Genomic DNA, 22,481 nt, shown 5'->3' on the forward strand with positions numbered 1-22,481 from the left:
GTAATTCCCAAAGAGAGAGCCAAGAAGCAGACTGTGGTGGGTTTACAGAGGTGTGTGTTTTGATCCATCACAATGTTTTCTTGCTATAATGGTCATTGTTTTTAATCTGAATGAATTTGACAACATTGTAAAATTCAGCAGATCTCAGTTTTCAAAATTCAGACTTTCAGCATTTCTTGAAAACAGGTAAACGATGTGCCAACTCTGGATCCACATTTCCAGATTTGGCTAAGTTTTCCCTGTTAGATGAGACACACACTCTCCAATTTGCCACAGTCTCCACCACTCCCTTTTTCCCTGTTTAACTGAGTGAGCCTAACAATTTCCTTTGGTTACATTATTTATCTGGCTGTATAAGGCTGTCAAGTTGGTGACCCCTGCTGTAAAGCTAAGAAGCTATCACAGATCTCTTGGTGGTGGCAGTTGGGGCTGCAGGTAATTTCTTCTTAAAGACAAGGGTTGCACAGTTATGCCTTTATCTTCAGCTAGGGAAGGAGGTAAAGAACTGTCAATTGTTCGTTGTTAAGTATATAATTTAAATATATTGCATCTTCTCTTCTCACAAAAACCCTAGTAGGTAAATATCACAATTATCTAGCTTTTACAAGCAAAGAAATGAAGACTCAAAAAAAAAAAAAAATTAAGCAACTTGGCCAAATCCAGTCTTCTGTAGATGAAAATTAGGATGTGAATCTGAGATGAGACCCCAAGGATTCCACTCCTTGCTCTGCCTTAGCCCTTCTCTGCACTGTAAGATCCACCATGTCTTTTGTGTTCTCCCACACTGCCCCCAACTAATTGCCCAGTTGGTAGACAGCGGTGATCTTTATTGAGGCAGCTGGTAGCAAGCTGTGCAGAATGCTCTGGCCATGTGAGTCCTTTTGGCTCTGAGCCAACTGGCATGGTGTTGGAGAGTTGACAAGCCTTGGCACCTTCTTCAAGGGCTCTGTCCTTTTAGTCTATGACCCATGCCTCCATGTCACGTTTTTCCATGACATATCCTAGATTTGGAATCATGGTGGGGCAGAGGGAGGCTGAAGGGCTTCAATGAGCTTGGGGAGGTACAGCCAGAGGGACCAGCCTTTGAAAGTCATGTAGCTTTGAGATAATAACTGAGGAATAATGGTTGGGCAATATGGACGAAAGAAAAAAGGAAGCAGAGAGAGAAGGGAACGAATACCTGATAAGAACAGAGACAGCGTAAAGAAGAGAGAGAAGCAGAAAATTTTTAAAAAGGCGGGGGGTGGGGGGGAGAAAACCAAGTATGTAGGAATCACTGAGGGAAACAATCACCCCCACAAAGAACACAAAACCTTCTACTGGAGAGATGAGAAAGGGAGAGCTTCTCCCTCGGTCTCAGACCATCTCTCCCCACAGCTTCACATCTCCACACAGGGCATCATAAACACCTTCCTCACCTCATATACTGTTCCCAGCTTCCATCCTTTCCTCTTTACAGCTCAGGACGGAGAAACCTTCTCCTCTCTGGCCCTTTATCACAATAAACAAGCTTGAATTTTTAAAAAGAAACTTTACTAAGAACTAAGGGAAGACAGAAAGAAATATACTAAAACATGGCAAATGGTGAAATACACCACTATAATGGTCTAAGCTTAAAACAGATATATACGATCTGCAAGTTGCTTGATCCAACCTGAGTTCTCTCTTTCTTTCATTCAACCAATATTTACTGAGTACTTATGATGTACCAAGTCTTTTTCTAGGTGCTGGATATAAACCAGGGGGCAAGACAGGAAAGTCTGTGCCCAGACTCCTCTCTCCTGTCATCTTTTATGCTTGTCTTGGTCTGTTTTGTTTTTCCTTTTTAGGGCTACATATGTGGCATAGGGAAGTTCCCAGGCTAGGGGTCGAATTGGAGCCGTAGCTGTTGGCCTACACCACAGCCACAGGAACACCCCATCCAATCTGCATCTGTGACCTACACTGCAGCTTGTGGAGACACCTGATCCTTAACCCAATGAGCGAGGCCAGGGATCAAACTCACATCCTCACGAATACTAATTGAAATCTTAATGCTTCGGGCCACAATGGGAACTCCTCTCCTCTCATCTTTTAGTCACTATATCTCCTTCTGCCTGTGCCAGCTTAGAACATTTTGTTTCCAAGTGACTGAAGCCCCTTTAAGCCAGCTTTAAGCAAAATTGGAAATTTATTGGCTCATATAACTAATATGTTGGTTTCAGGTATGGGTAGAACCAGCATTCCAATGATTTTCTTAAGAAGTTTTCCCTCTCTCTCTCTCTTTTTCAGTTGTGGACACCTCTTATTGGCTTCATTTTCAGATGGGCATTCTTCATATGGTGACAAGTTGTTTGCTGGCAGCTCTAAGCCTACTATGTCCTTACAGTGCCTATTACCAAGAAAAACAGGAAGCATCTTTATTAATAATGGTGCTGAGAGTCCAGTGGAGACCTCTGATTAGCCTGGCTTGGGTTTGTGTCACCATCCCTGAATGAATGAAATCAATTTCAGTCCCACATTGTCCTACCTTAAATAAACAGTGACAGTCACAAACATGAAGCCACAACAACCAGTGCACAACAGGTATCTTCCTCTACTCCCTTCTCTTCTCAATTAATTAGGATCTAAGAATCAGAACTTTTGAGTACCACAAATCAAAAGGAGAGGGAGTATTCCTAAGTAAGAGTGGGTTGAAGGACATATCCCGTGAAGGACAGGGTCACTGCCCAGCTCCAATCGCAGTTGATGTTAATGTGTCATCTTCATCCCTGCATCTCCTAAAGAGCACAACAGGGTAATCTGCCTACATCAGGAAATCCAGATACACTGTCTGAGCTGAAATATCTCCTGAATGCAGGAGAGAGGGGAGGAAAAGATGACAGGAGGAGAGAAGAGGAAGGCAGTAGGAAGAAGTGGGGAAAGGAGAAAGAAAGACAAGGAAGGAGAAAGGGAGTAAGGGAGACCAACACAGGGGTTCAGAGCCCCATACCCTGAAGTCAAACATCCCAGTGTTCAGATCCCACACTGCCATTGTCTTGACAACATGGACAAGACAGGAAATATTCTGAGTCTTTCTTGGTTTCATCATAGCATAATGAGCACAGCACTTCCCTCACCGGGACACTTACAAAAATTAAGTGCAGTGATGGTCAGTTCCCGGTACAAGACATTCATTTAATAGTAAATTCTAACATCATCCTTCTTTTATCCAGTGTTACTGTTGGGGGTGGGGTTACAGGAAGGAGCAAAGTCAGGCTTGTTAGGGCCTCAGATGCCTCTCAGAGGCCATGAACAGCTCTCTGAAGAGGCTCGAAATGTGTTCTGGAAAAAAAAAAAATCTGCAACCAAAAAACTCAGACCATTTCTAGAACCTAGTCCAAACCAAACCTTCCTGAAGGTCATAACGTGTTCTGAGGTTTCATTCCACTATTTTTCACTTATACGGTCCTCAGCCCTGCCAGGGCTGAGCTGGGATTTGAGCTCAGTACAGCCAAATACCACAAGGGGAAAAAAGTCCAAGCCCTTTGCCCTGAATGTATTTCCAGCCCAAGAGAGAACTGAAAGCCCTGGGCAGACCTGGGCAACCAGCGACCCCAGCAGCCACCCCATCAGAGTAGCTTCAGAGCATCACTCTGCACAGGTGCTGACTGCAGCCCCCAGCTTCCTCTGGTACCCCCAGGGCCACAGATGCAGAAAGGGCTCACAGCAGTCCTTCAGCTCTGGCTATCCAACCACAGGCTTGGTGAGAAAGGAGAGCTGCCAAAATGGGATAACTCAACTGATTTTTCCAGAAAGTCTCTTCTCTCCAGCAAGGCCAATGTAGAACACAGTCACAGAGCTGTTCTGTGCCCACTTTCTCTACAGAAAAGAAATCTTCGGTACTCAGTACAAACTGTATGCTCCCAAATTCACTTCCTGCAAAAGTAAATGAATGGAAGATGAGTTGTGATGGTTCCATGTAAGAAACTGGGTAGGACAACTGCTTAGAGAGTAGATGGGAAGGAGAGGAGAGAGAATGAATGAGGGAGGGAAGGACGAGAGAAAGGGAGAGAGAAAGAGATGGGAACAATCTGTTGGGGTGCAACAGAAGACCCTGGGCTGTCTTACACCTGTGCTCTCCAGCGACACCTGGGGATTTTATTGGAAACGGGAAGAATACCTGGAGGAAGAATGGGTTCTAGGAAACAGCCTTTCTGCACTTAAGGTGACAGGAAGGAAAGATGAGCTGAGAGATAGGAATTTCCTACTAAGATGGGTAATAGCCATCAATTAGGGCAATATTTAAATCACTGATAAAACTGTGTGAGTAAAGTGAGAGAGTGACAGAGGGGAGAGAGAAAGAGCATTTTTTGAGGTAGAGAGGGAATGGAAAACTCCTTGTATATTATATAAGCACTAAAACTTAGTGGTTTAAGAGTTAGAAATAAACAACTCTCAATTTGAATCCCAACATGACCACTGACTAGCTGTGTGACCTTGGGGAAGCTATTTAACCTCATCTTTCTCATCTGGAAAATGGGCACTGGCCAGAACCAAGTGATAAGGATTGAATGTGATCACACATCCAGAGTACAGGTGGTGGGGGACATCAGAATCATTCAATAAATAACTCTGATAATAAAACTATTACTAACAATATTAATCTAGAACTCTGCACAGTTACATTCACTGATCTGAGTAGTCGCCAAGGCCAGTTCCAGTTTGAGCAGTCTGTGTACCTTCCCAGCCCAAGTTTCCCCCTGTGCTCAGCTCAACGTACCTGAGGAGAGGGAGAAGATGCAAAGGACACCTTACTCCCCTCTCTGGTCTTCCTCTTTGCACCACTTCAACACCCACACACCCACATGCTCACCCTGACCAAGTCCAGTGATTTCAAGAAACATCTATTGCATGTCTGTGCTGAGCACTGGGATCCAAGCATGAGGGACGTCCCTGGATGAGGTGGGGTCGGGACAAGAGCATGACAGCTGTGGTCCATAGAAGTGGTTCTCAAACTTTAGTGAGCCACAAAGCCATCTGAGGGCCTGGGAACACACAGAACACAGGTCTGTACTCCAGAGATTAGAAAGCAAGGTCTGGAGCAGATGTGTGCACACCCACATTCACCGTGGCATTGTTCACAAGAGCCAAGGGGTAGAAACACCCTTGAGTGTCCATGGGCAGATGGACAGATAAACACAATGTGGTATACGTATTGGGGGGGATCTTAAATTTATAATGGTGGCTGGCAGGGGCTGGGGATAGAGGGGATGAGTAGTTTAATGGGTAAAGAATGTCAGTTTTCTAAGATGAAAAGAGTTCTGGAGGACTTCCCATCATGGCTCAGCAGAAACAAATCTGACTAGTATCCATGAGGAGGCAGGTTCAATCCCCAGCTTCATTCAGTGGGTTAAGGATCCAGCGTTACTGTGAGCTGTGGTGTAGGTTGCAGACACGGCTCGGATTCCAAGTGACTGTGGCTCTGGCGTAGGCCAGCAGCTACAGCTACGATTCACCCCCTGGCCTGGGAGCCTCCATATGCCGAGGATGCGGCCCTAAAAAGACCAAAAAAAAAAAAGAAAAAGTTCTGGAGATTGTGACTATACTTATCACTACGGGGCTTGTACACTTAAAAATGGTTAAGATGGTATATTTTATGTTATGTGTATATTTTACCATACTTTTAAAAACAAGGAAAACCAAAACACAGACCACTGGTCCCCACTCTCAGAGCTCTGAGTAGGTCCTGAGCATTTGCCTTGCAAATGAGCTCCCAGGAGATACCAATGCTCCAGGTTGGAGACCACACTGAGAACCAATGGGCTAAGGACCAGGAGTGTCACCCCTGGCAACACCACAACCTCGGCTGGGGGCTGGCCTCTCAGAACCAGGAGCCTCCATAGTGCAAGTACAGTCAAAACCCTCTGAGAGTCTATTCCAGATGCTGGGCTGGTTCTCAGGCTCTTGAGAAATGGGGAAGGGAAGGTCAGAAACGGCCAGCGAACATTTCGAAGACAATGGCTTGTCGCAGCCTTTAGCCTGGAAGCCCCTCAAGACACGGACTGTCTTAAGCTTTCTGAGATCTCCCCTTGCTTCAGGCATCAGCTTTTGACACAGATGTTCATTAATATTCATCGATTCAATCTCAGGAGGCACCTACCTGCAAACTTGGATCATGAAAAATGAAAGTCAATCACTCAAGAAATATTTATGGAGCACCAACTTTCTATGGGTAATTTCAAAGGGATCTGACACCAGCTATTATTTATTGATTATCACCACTATTATTATGAATAAAGATCTAGCACGCTGCTTTGGCACATAATGAATTCTCCGTGCATGTAATTTTCCTTCTATCACGCTGTTTCCCAAACCTCCACTGTCTTACTCCAGGTTCCTAGCCCCCTTTCCCCCCTTGCTAATACTTCTTAGAGATTATTATGAAATTTCTCAATTTCCTACCCCACCCTCACAAGTCTATACTCATTTCTCTAAACATTCTTAGCTTCTTTGCTCTTGTTTTAAAGGCAAAAATGTCCTGAAGGGCTAAGCTTCCACCTGTCCTTTGTTTATCCCTGCCTTTGGTCCACTCAGGCACTTGTATCCATCAATAGTGCTTTAGCCTCTCTCTCTCTCATACCCTCACTTTAGAAAATAAACCCAGACTTTAAAAAAAAAAAAAAAAAGCAAGCAAACAGGCCAACAAAATGCCCCCCCTCTACCCTGCATCTCCCTGAGCGCCTGCTCTCTGCCTAGCCAGCCCCTCCCAGGCAAGTTCTTGGAAATCTAGGCCACCCCTTGCTGATTTCATTTCCTCCTTTCCTCACCCACAGCAGGCTGGCTTCCAGCCACCTCTCCACTCACTCTGTTCTTGTCAAGGTCACGCTGACCTCTATATTTACAGATCCAATGGTAGCTCCACATGCCTCACCTTACTTGACCTTCCTCAGGCATTTGGCACCAGGGAGCACCCCCTCCCTGCAGCTCTCTCTTCCAAGGACTCGATCCCCAAGTCCAACTCTCTCTCACACACCTCTGCTCTGTCGCCTTGTGAACGTTTCACAGTCAGGCTCAGAACCGAGCTCTTTGTTTCTCCCTCCAAACCAAACTCTCTTCTCCTAGTTCTTTTTATTTTTTAAGTGCTTTTAAATGTAAACTTTATTACCCATTCTATTGCTATTAAGTATTGAGCTGCAGAGAAAGCATTCACAATATGGTAAAAATCTGTGTGATTTGAAGGAGAAAATGTGCCCACTGTGAGAGATGGGAAGAAGTCCTTGCAGATGGAGACAAGGGTTCTTTTCCTATAAAAGTTTGTAGGGTGAGATGCAGATCTATTCCTCTTCTGTTTCTTATTCTTAACAGTGGCACCACTATCCATCGGCTCATCCAAACCAGAAACTTGGACGTCGTCCTCCAGTTTTCTTCTCTTAGTTTCCACAGTCAGTTGTTCACCAAATCCCATTAACTGTATTCCCTTAACAGCTTTGGAATTCATCTGTGTCACCTCTTTCCACTATCGCTGCCTTTTTTTCAGGAGAACATAACATCCAAATTATTTCAATGGTTTTCCAAGTGCTAGAAACATCTCTGCCACTCCTGACACCAAACTATCTGCCATCAAGTAAGTGGCAACAGAGCATAGTGGTTATGGGGACAGACTGCCTCTGATCAAACTGAGGCTCGACCCTTTACAACCGTATGATATTGGGCAACCTATTCATCATCTCAGTGTCTCAGTTTCCTCAACTGTAAAATGGGGGTGATCATAACAGTAACTTTCCTTTTAGGGTTCTTGTGATATCAAATGACTTTAAAATGTTTAGAATAGGAATTCCCATCGTGGGCACAGCAGAAACGAATCCGACTAGGAACCATGAGGTTGCGGGTTCGATCCCTGGCCTCGCTCAGTGGGTTGAGGATCCTGCGTTGCCATGAGTTGGGGTGTAGGTCAAGGATGCGGCTCGGATCTGGCGTTGCTGTGGCTGTGGTGTTAGGCTGGTGGCTGTAGCTCCGATTGGACCCCTAGCCTGGGAACCTCCATATGCCACGGATGCGGCCCTAGAAAGACAAAAAGACAAAAATAAATAAATAAATAAATAAAATAACTAGAGTTATTTGTCACTTCCTCGCTTTAAAATACATCACTTCTACCATGTGGCTGACGAGGTCCTCCATGTTATGTTCCTGACACGCTGTTTCATCTCTGTCTCACACCCCACACAGATTCACACTCAGGTCTTACAGTGCAAACCATGCACTCTTAAATTCCTGAAACTCTGTACATCATTTCCCTGTGCCTGGTATGTTCTAACCCTGCTTGTAGCCCACACAGATTCCTATTCATCCCTCAAATGCCCTAGATTGTCTGTAAAATCTGGCTATTTTCTACCACCCCGAGGAAAAAAAAAAAAAAAGCTAATTTCTAATTAATACTTCTGTGCCTGACATAGGCATATGTGTAAATATATGCATGTATGTATATATGTATGTGTGTGTGTGTGTGTGTGTGTGTACACACATGCATAAATCATGTTGTGCTGCATGTGTATATCTCTCCTTTTAGAATGTGCTAAAGACACGACCTAACTTATTTATCTCAAGGTAGATGGACCCGACATACGATGTGTCCTTACATTCACACTTTACACTCCTGTGTGCCTCACCACTTCCAAGATCACCTTTGCAGCAGACAGTCTCTAAAGACAGCCATCATCCACATCTTCCCTTGTTGCAGGCTACGCCAGCTCTCAAGAATTGGGAGTTTTTCTACTCCTCTTGAATTCAGGATGGTTGTGTCTCTGTTTTGACCAAAAGAATATGGTGGAAGTCATGTTTTGGAACTTCCAAATTTAGGCCTTAGGGCAACTGACAGCTTCTTTCCCCTTTAAAAAGCCAGCCACCATCTCAGAAGTCCAACTGCTCTGTGAGACCACCATGCTGCCAGGCAGCAAGGCCTATGGACCAGGGAAGGCTGGCTCCTCCCCATCTGTATCATCCCTGCCATCCAGGAGAAAAGCCCAGTCACATTTCAGAAACAGTCTTCTCCCTCCATTAGGCAGGTTGACCAACTGTCCTGATTTACCTGGGAATTTCACAACTTATCACTGAAAGTCCTATATCCCAGGAACTCCCTCAGTCCTAGGAAAATCAGGACAGTTAGTCACCCTGCCTTCTGAATTCCTACCACTGTTAATAAGTTCTCCTGGAACTCCGAGGTGAGCCAGTCAACTATTGCTCCCAGAAGACTCTAGGTTGGAAAAGGACATTTATTATCTCAAAGACCAGTTTCCCCATGGGCCAAAAAATCACTCTCTAGTCAGTTTCCCATCTCCAATCATGCCTAGCCACATGATCCAGTAGAGCTTGCCAGAGGTTATACAATGAACCCAACTAATACAATGAGGGCTATTCCAAAGTTATGTAACAGAAATTTCCTTTAATTATTCAATTCCCAGTGAAATAAAAGCCTAAAAGTTAAACCCCAAATGAAGTCCCTTTTTAAAGCTCAAAGTGCAAAAAGTTAAATACGTAAAATAAAACATCTTATCCTCTCCAATTTCTGTCTCTGCTCAGTCTCAGCCACATGGCATTTAGGTTCCTTCAGTATCTCCCTCATCTGCTGCATAGCACAGGGAACTCTACTCAAAATTTTGTGATAATCTATACAGCAAAAGAATATGCAACAGAATGGATTGTGATTTTCCTTCTTGTGGTGTCTACAAAAACAGATAATTACAGGTCAACATCGCTGATGAACATAGACACAAAAATCCTCAATAAAATATTAGCAAACCAAATCCAACAATATATTAAAAGTGTCAGGAGTTCTCACTGTGGCTCAGCAGGTTAAGAGCCTGACACAGTGTCTGTGAGGATGCAGGTTCAATCCTTGGTCTTGCACAGTGCGTCGATGATTTGGCATTGCTGCAAACTACAGTGTAGGTTGCAGATGTAGCTCAGATCCGGTGTTGCCATGGCTGTGGTATAGGCCTGCAGCTATATAATCATCTCAAAAGATACAGCAAAAGCTTTTGACAAAATTTAACACTTTTTTATTTGACTTTTTAGAGTTGCATCCATTGCATATGGAAGTTCCCAGATTAGGGGCTGAATCAGAGCTGCAGCTTCCAGCCTACACCATAGCTCACGGCAACGCCAGATCCTCAATCCACTGAGCCAGGCTAGGGATCGAACTCACATCCTCATGGATAAGAGTTGGGTTTGTTACCACTGAGTCTCAAAGGAAAATCCCTCAACACCTATTTTTGATTAAAAAACAAAAAAGCAAAAAACAAAAAGCCTCTCCAGAGGAATTCCTGCTGTGACACAGTGGGTTAAGAATCCAACTGCCGAGGCTTGGGTCACCACAGAGGCACAGGTTTGATCCCAGCCCAGTGCAGTGGGTAAAAGGAACCAGCATTGCCACAGCTACAGCTTAGATTTAATCCTTGACCCAGAAACTTCCATATGCTGTGGGTCCAAAAAAAACAAACAAAAACGCTCCATGAAGTGGGCATAGAGGGAACCTACCTCAATATAATAAAGGCTATATGGAGAAACTAAATTAAAAAAAATAGACATGTGTATATGTACAATTGAATTACTTCATTGTACAGCAGAAATTATCACATTGTAAATCAACTACACTTCAATAAAACTTTTAAAAAAAATAATGCTCCTCTAACTCCAAAGATGAACAACTTTACCTCTGCCCCCACCCCCTCCAGGTAAAACCATCACAAGTAAGTCTAAATGCTGTATCTCTTACTTTTATGTTAAACGCGTATCATAGCACACAGTGTAGGTAATTTAGACCGACACTGTTGTTGTTGGCCGTAAACCACACAGAGACATGATATTATCTAGGAGGAAGGGGACTGAGAGAAAAAATAGACCAAGGTAGGAACTTGAAAGGTAGTTCTTCTCATCCAACCCAGTGAGAGATGGAAAGGATTATTCCAGGGGTCTTGCCTCGGTTTGTGACTCCATTTCCAATGTCCAGGTAAGATGATTTTACTCATTTCCTGTCTTTGGAGGCCCATCAATTTCTCCTTATATGTGAACTAGTTTCTGTGAATTTCTGTCCTCTGCAGCCAGACAACCTTGACTGAAACACAATTCTTAAGAAATTGCCTATTAGGGAAGGTATTTTTCCCTATACCAAAGAGCCCATCCATTTGGTTGCCTGAATTAGCATCTTACACAGACAGAAGAAGCTTTCAATAAAGCCCACATTAAATACAATGTGAAAATGAGTTCTGAGAACATAACTGGATAGATGAGAGGCACGAGCAGAGTTTCTTAAATTTTAATGACTAAATTGCATTTTTACTCATTTATCAACTTTTTAAAATATTAATGCTATGGGATCTCTCACATCATTTCTATTTTAGGGGGAAGCTTCCTCAGACGTGTATCATAGTATGACTTAAGATTTATGGAATTTCAGAAGGCTTGGAAATCTATCTGCCCAGAAATATAGCCCTTATTATGGTTCACACACTGCAAACAGTTGAGGTAGATGAATATACAAAAGATGCATCCAAGGACATTAGATGCCTTTTTTATTATTATTAAAGCGTAGCTGATGTACTGTGTTATGTCCATTTCTGCTATACAGCAGAGTGACCTAGTCATACACACACACACACACACACACATGCACGCACGCACAGTTCTTTTTCTCATACTATCTTCCATCATGGTCTATCCCAAGAGATTGACCTCGTTCCTTGTGCTGTACAGTAGGACCTCACTATTTATCCAATCTAAAGGTAATAGTTTGCATCTAGTAGATGTCTTTTTTCAATAAAATAAAAGCATATACGATTTAAGGAAGAGGTAATCTCCTTTTCTGAGTGGGAGTAGGGAAGCTGGATTTATAACCATGATGCTTGTATCCCCAGTTCACCACCTCTATGAACATCTCTCTCTCTTTGGGAACAAGAGCCACTACTGTGATCATCAAAGGTGGAAAGGGGCGTTTCTTCCCCATCTCTTTCTGGTCCAAGTGTAGACACATGAACCTTCCTTCATAGTCTGTACTGCAGCTTGAGATGGTGCTGGAATGTTTAAACAAGATTTTTCTGAAGGCTCAGGAATAACAAAGGGAAAGAAAATGCAGATGTAAGCTGAAGCTCTCCTTACCTCTTCGTTCTAGAATAAATTCCTTTAAACCATCTGCAACTCCCCCTCTGTCACCAATTTCCACAGCTTGGGAAAGTCCAGAAATTGTCAAGACCCTACAGTTCAGGTTCCTTCTGCCCAGGTGTCCTGTTCACAGTCACCTTCTGCTTTTGCATTCCATCAAACTACACACAGAAATCTGCATCCACTTACATTCCCAGAAGAGAATGCACACTCACACATACACACCACATAGCACCAAACCATCTAGACCACTAAAGAGCCTATACAGGGTTCCAGGGGAAGTGAGGGCTTAGCTCACATATGTCAAACAAGTGGAAAATCCCTTCTTGAACATTTGTTATCCCCAAGTCCTCTACACACTCTGAAGCCAACAGGCATCTCTGCATCTTGCCCTTCTCCTTAGCAATGCTCAGTCTCCTCTGCTCATCTCTCATTTCCCCCTCCTTCCCTCAACCCTTAATTCCCTCAGGACCCACACAAGGTCCTTTCTTTGTCTCCTGCATAGCGGTTTAGTGACTTTCTTCTGCTGTTTAAACATACCCTTGGGATCTCACCCTCCACCCCTGGAAATGGATTGAAGAATTTCTTCCACATGGTACAGTGTATTGCTAAGAATAACTCTGCTGATCCCACTCCTGAGCATATAACCAGAGAAAACTCTAATACTAAAAGATATATGCACCCCTATGTTCATAGCAGCACTATTCATAATAGCCAAGACATGCAAGCAAACTAAATGTCCACTGAGAGGAATGGATAAAGATGTGGCATATATATATACATACACACACACACACACACACACACACACACACACACACACACACACATATATATATATATATATATACACACAATGGAATACTACTCAGCCATAAAAAAGAAATAGTGCTATTTGCAGCAACATGGATGGACCTAAAGATTATTATACTAAGTAAAGTCAATCAGACAGTGAGACAAACATTACATGATATCATCTATTGTGGAATCTAAGATATGACACAAATGAACTTATTTAAAAAACAGAAACATACTCACAGACATAGAAAACAAACTTATGGTTACCAAGGGGGAATGGAAGTGAGGGAGAAATAAATTAGGAGTTTAGGGTTAGCAGATACAAACTGTTACACATAAAATAAACAAAGAAGTCCTACTGTATAGCACAGGGACCTATATTCAATATACTATAATAAACCCTAATAGAAAAAAATAATTCTGCTAAGTAACACTTTTCCTGTATCTGTACAGAAGTATACCCAGAAAATAATATGAAATTGAAGAATCTACTTTTCAAATATTACCCGACTTCAGTGGTCATTGCCCATTGATCCCATCCAAGCTTCAGGCCTGCCTCTATCTGATGCACATCATGTGGGAACAACCACCACCCAGTGGCACAAGTTCCTTGAAGTCTAGACCCAGAGGACAACAATCAGGACAAAGAAGCTTAGGAGGCATCTTTTAGTATCTGGCTTTCCATCTGAGGATCCATCTATATTCATGTGATTGACAAAGGAAATCTCTCCTTTCTGAGACAATCATGCCTTCTCCAATGGGCATGAATTTCCCTGGCATACTATCCATAGTCTCATGGCAGTGGCAGCATCAGGGCATGTGATCTGGGCAATCAAAAAGGCCCCTGTTCAGAAAGGCCTGCATGGTTTAAAGTTCCGCCATCACCATCTTCAATTTCTTAAGAGTCATGAACAAGGCATTGAATATTTTCATTTTGTGCTGGGCCCTACAACTCATGCAGCTGCTCCTGGCCAATATTTATATAAGAGGTACAGGCACTGAGAAGAGAGGGTGGGTTTTTTCCTTACAAGGGCCTTAGAAAGAGCAGCAGGAATGACCTTCGTAGTCATTACACACAGACAAATTACATTTCATCAGATGAGAAAATGGAACCCCAGAGATGGGGTAAATGGTCCCAATTCTCAGAGCCCAAAGGTGGGAGGAGCACTGCTTTGCACAACTCCAGGGGGCCTTGGCTTCATTCGCTTATAGCCGCAGAAGTCACCATCCACCTTAATTTCTCTGTGGAGAGCAGTCCCCAGAGATGTGTCGCAGAAGGACTCAGAACTGGGTCTCCGACCAGCTTGCTTTCCCCCTAGCATCACCCTAACTCTGGAACATACCCCACCTTCCAAAGTTTTTGTTCTCTTTCCTGTGTCCATGGGGAACATGCACTTGGGCTGAGCAAAGGCCATATTGGACATCTCCTGGAACAGGTACCGGGAGAACCAGGGAAGGACCACATGGTGACAGAAATCAGAAAATCATAAAGAAAAGGAGACTCAAGGAACACATTTTTTTTGTTGTTCTGAATTTCCTAATGCTGGCAGGAAGATGAAAACACTCGAAAGGCAAAGCCGGAGTGGGTAGCTGACAGCTGTAGGCAGCTGGAGTGGAGGGAAAGAATAAGAAGACCATTACTGTGCAGCAGTGGGAAAAGGACCTGGAAATAATGAACGTAAAACCCCACTGAGGAGCGAGGTGACACAATTAGAGACACATAATGGGCCAGCAACACAGTTATGTAGTGCCTTTATTCTCTGCTAAAGGAGTTTTCATTTGCTACTAAGAGTTCTGATGTGCTAACATGTGCTGCCCCAGGAAAAGAACGCGCTGTTCAAATCTCAGGGTCATTTGAACCGGGTTTTGAGGCTTCTCCAAATAGGGCATATCTGAGTCCACCTCTGGCAGGAGGCTTGATTGAGGCAAGACTTGCCCTGGGGAACAATCCTGTATTCATGTGCAGTCCCTGTCTAGTCCCTGTGGATGCCTCTGGTGTTTGGGAATTCTCTTTCTATTGGGAGAGTCAAAGACAAATTTTAAAACTTACAAACTACAACCCAGATGAAAGCTCAGCCCCAGGGGTAGTATCAGATGGGAAATATGAATTTAGTGAAAAAGCATCTGAACATTTGGAGTAAATTTGAAAACAGACCCATCTGTTGAATAATCGGATCCAGTAGACGCCACACTTTGTACCACCAGCTGCTGTCAAATAGGAGATTATGAAACCTTGTAATAAGCACTCCCCTAAGCCTGTTTTCTTGTTTCAGGGTTAACTTGGGGCAAAGCAGCAAGGCTGGAGGGATGACGTTCTAGAGTCTTGTTATGTCAGCATTTCTCCTAGGGGCATGTCTTTCAATTCAGTCACCCATTCTGGATGTAAAAGTGGCCCCAAGCCAGATATGGGAGGTTGGAAGAGGAGCCTAAGAAGCAAACCCACTGCACCTCTGCTCCCCCCGAGTGTATATTCTGACTCTGTCTCCTATCTGCTTGGTGTTTCCCCACCGTCTTCGATTCCCTGCTCCTTCATGACCCAGCATGATGGACCACTCTAGGAAATGACACGGGAAGAGAGACTGAAATGGATGTGAGGGCCAGTATTTCAGGGCTTCTTTCTTTACTTCTGGCTTGGCCCACAGATATGAAGGGGAATTGTTGGGGCACAGGAGGTGTCAGAAATCATCTCAGCGAAAAGACGAGAGAAAAAAAACCCCGAAACTGTTCTTCCCGCTTCTACTCTGCAACTTCTCTCATTTCTTCAGACCATCTCTAGCTCCCCAAACCCTTGTTCTGAGTGGGTCTTGCTTCCATGGATGGCTGAACCACTCTGGGGGTGGACAGAGAAAAGGTTGACTGGAGTCTCACAAGACAACTCAGACTTAAAACAATGTATTTTGTGCAAGAGCTTCCTTATAGGCAATCAAAAGGCATCTTTCTCAGCTCTTTGTTTTCTCTCATTATCCACATCTAACCCATCAATGATTCCTTTGATTCCTTTGGCTTTAGTTCTCAAAGTGTATCCCCAACTTCTGCCCACCCACCCCCTCTGCACCTCTGGCCTTGTTGACCATCTCCTCACTGGTCTTGCCCTCCCCAAGCTTGCCCCACCTCCATTCCATCTCCACCTACAGCAAGAGGGGTCTTCAAGAAGTTAATTCAAGTGATGCCATCTCCTGCTGCAAATCCTTCAGTGGCTCCTTTGCACCTAGAATGAAGTCAAGCTCTACCATGTCCTATACGGTTTGGCCTATATGATAGGGTCACCCCAAGTCTCAGTTCTTATCACGCTTCCCCTCACCCACAGTATTTCAGAGACACCAGCCCTCTTGTTTCTTGGCTAGGGTATTCTGGTTCCTAGCTGTAAGGATATTTCCAGTGGTCATCTCTCTGTGCCCAGAATGTTCTTTTCCTGGTTCTTCCTACAACTTCCTCCTTCTTGCTCTGACCACCCACGTAAAGAAGCTGCCACTGCCCACTCTCCAAGTCACTCTCCTGTTGTCACCCTGTTTGTTTCCTGCATGGTAATTAACACTATCTGAAATTCCATGGCTTATTTATTTGATTATTTGCTGGTTTTTTGCGTGTCTTCCTGCCCTGGAATATAACCTCATTAAAGCCTGGAAATGTTTCTGAATTGTTCATTCCTGTGTCCCGGTTGGTGCTTTAAAACAGCTCATGAAATGACTAAATTCCTGGCTGGTGAGCCCACCAAGAGATGTGGGACTAAGGACCCTGAATGCACCCTCTCTCTTTTTAAGGCTTCACATTCACATTTCAGAGCATCATTTGAAAATTCAAGCAAATAGAGAGCTTTTGTTTGACAATTTCATGATTTATCAATAAGGATAACATGCCTGGACAATACACACGCTGCATAGAGTTTGTTTCCCCACTGGCACATAGCTATGATCATAGCACCAAAAAACCATACGTATGTTCATTTTCAAAGTGCATTCTCCCAAAAACTTCCTTAGCCTTTCACGGCAGCCCTCTAAGGGTGAAACTTCTATTTTCATTTCATCAGTGGGGAAACTGAGGTATGGTGACATTGTCTACCTTCACACAAGGGTTCAGAGACAGGGAGAGAACTCCAGCCAAAACCTCCCGGCTTCCCACTCCCCCAGGCTGCCTGTAGTTATCTCATCTGATGTTCACAGTATCCCTGGGAGGTTGCAAGGGCAGGGTGGTAATCCCTGTGACATGCCAGTGAAATCTTCACATTACACATAGGCATGCCAACCCTGGCTGAGAACCCTGGTCTGTACAGATCAAACCAGGAAACAGGATTTCAAGGGGCTTTCTGAAAGCCACACATGTTGTAGGATGGGCCCTTCTAAGTTGCTGTTCTGTTGCAGCATAGACCAAAGGTGGTCCCCTTCTTTCTCCAGTACCACCCACGCCGGTGTCCAAATCACCACCTCCCTGATTGCTGTCTCTCCTTTACCACTGACCTCCCGCCCATTCAGTCTCCACACAGGGTCAGCTCTCCCTCCGACCATCATTCTCTCTCACTCCACTATTCAACCCTTAGCTGTAAGGCAGACTGCCAGGATCCATGCCCTGATTCCCCCGTTACTAAGGAGTGTGTGACCTTGGCAAGTCATTTAACTTCTCTGTGCCCCAGTTTCCTAATCTGTGAAATGGAAGTAGTAAGTAGAACTGATTGATCTCACATGCTGTCAACATGTCAAGGGCACTCAGTGTAGGGCACAGCACAAGTGCCATAATCTGTGGGCTGTCATCATCATCATTAGGATTCTAGGTCCCTGTTAATATCCTCTGGATCCTTGTTTCAGTCTCCGAGCAGGACCCCTAACTTCCATCTCGCCTGCTCCCTCCACTCGCCAGAGAGCTTCTTAACATATAAAATGGGCCATGTTCCTCCTCGGTTTAGTACCTCGATGGTATTCCACTGGACTCTGGATGAAATTCAGTTGCCTTGCCCCAGCCCATGAGGTCATGGTCTGGCTACTTCCTTTTTCCACCTCACCTTATGCCACCTCTGCTTTGGTCAAGTGGGCACAGCTTTACTGGCTTTCTGCCAAGTTCTAAAACACACTAAGCCTTCCCCCCCGCCTTTTTTTTAACGCCCCAGGCCCTTTGTGCAAGCTGTTGTTGTGTCTTAAATTCTCTCCGCCTTGTTCTTCATAACCTCTGGAGCCAGCACGGAGCATCCTTCCTGTCCACCTTATTTGAGGGCGGTCACCCACACCCATGAGTTTTTGTCTTGGTCTTCAACTTATTTCTTAACAGAATTTAACATACTTCCTAGTGATTGCATGTACTTGTCTCTTTGCTTATTTTATTGCTCTTTCTTCTCTTCACAAAATGAAAACATCATGAAGCCAATGACCATCTCTATCTTATCACAACAGTAGAACTTAAGAGTAATGCCCAGCACATAGTAGATGCTTCGCAAACGTTTGTGAATGAATGTTGAAACTTTGTGATCATGAACTAGGCAATACTTTCTGCCCACTTTCAGATAGATGGCTTCAAATGCCAGCATGAGAACAGCTATAAACATTCGAACCCACCTGGCCTATAGATGTGACCTACAGAAATGACAGTATGTATAGAAATGACAATAAGTATAGAAATGACACTATTTCTAATCACTAGATTTTATTTCTCTTGCAGTTTTGGCCACAGCTTCTATTTTAGAAAAATAAATAGCAGGGGGAAAGGAAACCAGCCTTGAAAAAAAAATTATTTCTTGGTGCTACACACACACACACACACACACACACACACACACACTTTATATGCATAAAAATCAAAGCTTCCCAGAGGAGGAAACACAAAGAGAATAGTGATGGTTATAGACATATAAATGGGCCTGATTAATTGAAATGTCGCCCATGAGTTTCACTAAAGAAAATTAAAGGGAATTTCATTAAATTTCTCTAAGTTTTGATGCGCAGGGAAATGAGGTCTATTCAAATTGACTGTGTTACTCAAAGTTGAATCTGTGTGTGTGTGTTGGAAGGAGGGGAAGTAGAGAGACTATTAAGGCCAGAAAAATCTCAGCAGACAGTGGTGCAGTCCTGCTGACTGGCACGTGCACTTTGATGAGTTCCTGTAAGTTTGTAACTACAGAAAAAGCCAACTAAGTTGTATTCCTTCCTTCCCTCTCTTTCCCCCTTTATTTTTTCCCCAAATCTTGAGTGAGTTTCTGCTATATGCCAGTATTCTAGGCACTGTTAAATCAAAAGTGATAAAGACCTAGTCCCTGCACTCAGGAAATGCACAGATCTGTAGAGAAGGAAGGTACTTAAAAAAGCGACAAGCCCAAAACATCACAACTAAAAAAGCAGGTGTGAACTACAATAGCAGCAGGATGGATCTTACTTAGGAGCAGCTAGAGCACAGGGTTTATGGTTAGGAAGGCTTCTCAGTGGTGGTTTCAACTGCACTGGACTTTGCAGCTTCTGTGGGAATTGGTACATGACCAAGTGAGGCAGGCATATTAGACAGAGGAAAGAGCCAGGTGGAGATCCTGTACTGCCCTTCTGGAGCCTTCAGCTCCTTCCGTCTCTCACTTTCTCTTTGTCTCTCTCTGTCTCTCCAGCTCTGTCTCTGTCTCTTCCTCTCTCTCAGTTCTGCAAAATTGACCCACATCTCTGCAGTACAAGGAAAGCACGGAGTCTCCAAGTTCAAGACTTTGCTGCTTCCTGGCTGGGTGACTGGAATCAAGCTGCCTGACCTCTCAGAATCCCAGTTTCCTCCTTGGTAAAATGAGAGTGAGGATATTACCGATCCACTTTGTAAGACTGTGGAGCATAACAGAGTGAAGACAGTATTGTGTGTACTTGCACTTGATGGGACTTACAAAAAATTCTGCACTCACAACTGCAAAGCAGCAACCAGGAGCAAGGGTCCATGCTGCCACAGGTGGATGACAAAGCCTGGGCTGTTTCATCCTCAAATGCTAGAAGGTTCAACATCCAGAGGGCCCTTCCAAAGGTGCTTTCCAAGCCCCTCAGCCCACGCATGCGCTTCACTCTGACACAGACTTGCCGTGGCCTGGTGGTCATGCTGCCCTGCCCTGGACATGCATCTGCCCAGGATCACAGAGATGTCAGGGGAAGCTGCTCTGACTCTGTCTCAGGCGCAACCTGACACTGGAGTTTTCTTTCACCAGCCAGTGAGGAAACATGTGGGATGAATTAAAGAAACCAACCAGGAAAATCGACAGCAGGCAGACCTCAGTCGGCTCCCCGACAGTGGAGCAGAGTGGGCCCACCTCCGCCCAGTGCTGTGGGGACCTCAGAGTACACCCAGCCTCCCCCCACCCCCAAGAGTTGCTCTTTGGTCCACCCTCAGGCCCAGGGGTGTGGGATTTGAACCCAGGTGGTCTGGCTCCTGACTAAGCCATTGATGGCAGCGCAAGAGAGGGGGAAGAGTAAGCAAGACAGAGTCGTACCTCATGGGAAGAGCAGGCTCAGACCTCAGCTTCATGTTAGCAGGTCAGCAGTATGAGGGAGCCGGGCCAGGAGGACAAAGGAAGGCTGGCAGTTCATCCTTACAGGCCTGGCAGAGCTGGGGCTGGGAGACCAGGCACAGTCAGCAAACAGAACACCTGTAGCTGTAAATGCTCCATTACACTCGAAAGTGTCTCTTTTTCCACCTGCCCTTGCCCGCAGGTAAGTCTTTGTCACCACAGGTTAAGCAGTAGCTTCCTTCCAGCCACACATTTCCCCAGGCAGGGGGACCAGAAACAAGCTCCAGATTAGCTACAGCTCCTTCCTCTTCCCATCAACCAACGTGTCCAGGATCTTCCATGCCAAACCCTCTCTTCCCTTGGCTTCCTTGATCCAAGGTGGGGTCTCCACAGAGATATTTTCTGCCTCGGCAGGTGACATTGGCTTGCAAGGTACAATCAGTGCTGACACAGTGGATTTTTAGACACGCCAGAACAGAACAGCCTCTCCTGTCAAGAGACCTGATGTAAGAGCCTGGGTAAGGAGAAAGAAGGATGATAAAGAGGATGCCTCCAACATAGTATTCGAAGTGAAGCCAGGAAAGATGCTGGTGTCTTTTTCTCCTAACTGAAGAGCGCTGTTTTAAACCAGCCTGGCAGACAGCCACAGCTCAGGTGTTTTGGTGACACCCTGCTGCTTTCTGTCAAGTGAAATGACTTTCTTCCTTGGAAGACAGTTTAATCTCAAACAGGCTTAAGAAGGGAAGGTGGAAGTTTAAAGAAGGCTAACTACAACTGGCATGGCAGTGGAGTCTTGGATAACTTTGGGAAAGCCCAGTGTGATAGTAACCTCAGCTCCCATCTGAGTTCCATACCCCTCTTTCTGCCAGAGCATCCTTCTAGCACTTTCCTGACTCCACTCCACCTGAAGGTGCTGCTTCCTAGCAAGTCTGTCCTCTTATCCTTGTCTCAGTGACTGATGGCCACCATCATCCCAGGAGCTTCCGCCCCTGGGCACTCTTAATGAGGTTGTGAGATCGGAATAGGGGAAGGGACACAGGGTAATAGATGCTGTGAGAAGTGGACCACATTGTATAAAAGGTTCCAAAAGGCGGCAGCCACAGACTCAGGCGAGTTCTCCCAGATACAGTTTTCATAGGACTCCAGTTGCTGTGAATAGTGGATGTTTAGACACATAGGGCTTTCCTTCTTCCTTTTTTTTTTCTTCTAATTATGGTAAAATTTATATAACATGAAATTCACCATTTTAACCATTTTTAATAATATATAGCTCAATGGCATTAAATACATTCACACTGTTGTGCATTCACCACTACCATCCATCTCTAGAACTGCTATTCATCCCAAACTGCTATTTCATACCCATTAAAGATATCCATACTCTCTTGTCCCAGTCCCTGGCAAGCACCATGCTACTTGATGCAAGTCATCAATTTGATGACTCTTGGAACCTCATACAAGTGGAATCATACAGTATTCGTCCTTTGTGTGTCTGGCTTATTTCATTGATCATAATGTCTTCAAGTCTGATCTGTGGTGTACCATGTATCAGAATTTTCTTCTTTTTTTAGGGCTGGATAATATCCCAATATGTGTATATACCACATATTGTTTATTCACTTATCTTATGATAGGTACTTGGGTTGCTTCCTCATTTTGGCTATTGTGAATAATGCTGCCATGAGCAACAAATATCTCTTTGAGACCTTGTTTTCCATTCTTTTGGTTATATACTCAGCAGGAGAGTTGCTGGCTCATAGGGTAATTCTATGTTAAGTCTCTTGAGGAACCACCATATTGTTTTCCATAGGAGCTGCACCATTTTACATTCCCCCCAGCAGGGAGGGCACAAGTGTTTCTACTTCTGCACATTCTCACCAACACTTGTCATTTTCTGTTTTGTTATGTTTTATTGTGTTTTTCATAATAGGGCTTTCTTTCTTTTGGTTTTCCTTCCAAATGGGCAGTATGTTTTTTCCAAGGTGAAGAATTTCCAGTTTAACTTCTTTCATTCCCCGTGGCATGGCACTTAGCTCACCAATGATATTCTTCTAAATGGTGTGGATGCATCTTTTATGAATGCTACAGTCCCTGCAGGACTGAATTTGGGATTGAAGTGGAG

The 22,481-nt window shown here is 44.3% G+C and overlaps 1 protein-coding gene across 5 annotated transcripts in view; it reads right to left on the reverse strand.

Annotated features, from left to right (window-relative positions):
* Nucleotides 1-22,481, reverse strand: part of LOC110260784 (uncharacterized) — a 566,816-nt gene that overhangs the window by 251,335 nt on the left and 293,000 nt on the right. Inside the window, exon 7 of one of the 5 annotated variants that reach the window (XR_014804179.1) lies at nucleotides 20,342-20,873. The exons of the other annotated variants lie outside the window; for them this stretch is intronic. The gene's annotated coding sequence lies outside the window, so the exon portion shown is untranslated. The remainder of the gene's footprint in view (nucleotides 1-20,341; nucleotides 20,874-22,481) is intronic. 5 annotated transcript variants of the gene reach the window in all.

Source organism: Sus scrofa, chromosome 5, assembly GCF_054392235.1.
Source record: "Sus scrofa isolate SSC_HxYL_T2T_F1_AM1 chromosome 5, Sscrofa_HxYL_maternal_Yorkshire_Landrace_v2.0, whole genome shotgun sequence".
NCBI lineage: Eukaryota > Metazoa > Chordata > Mammalia > Artiodactyla > Suidae > Sus > Sus scrofa.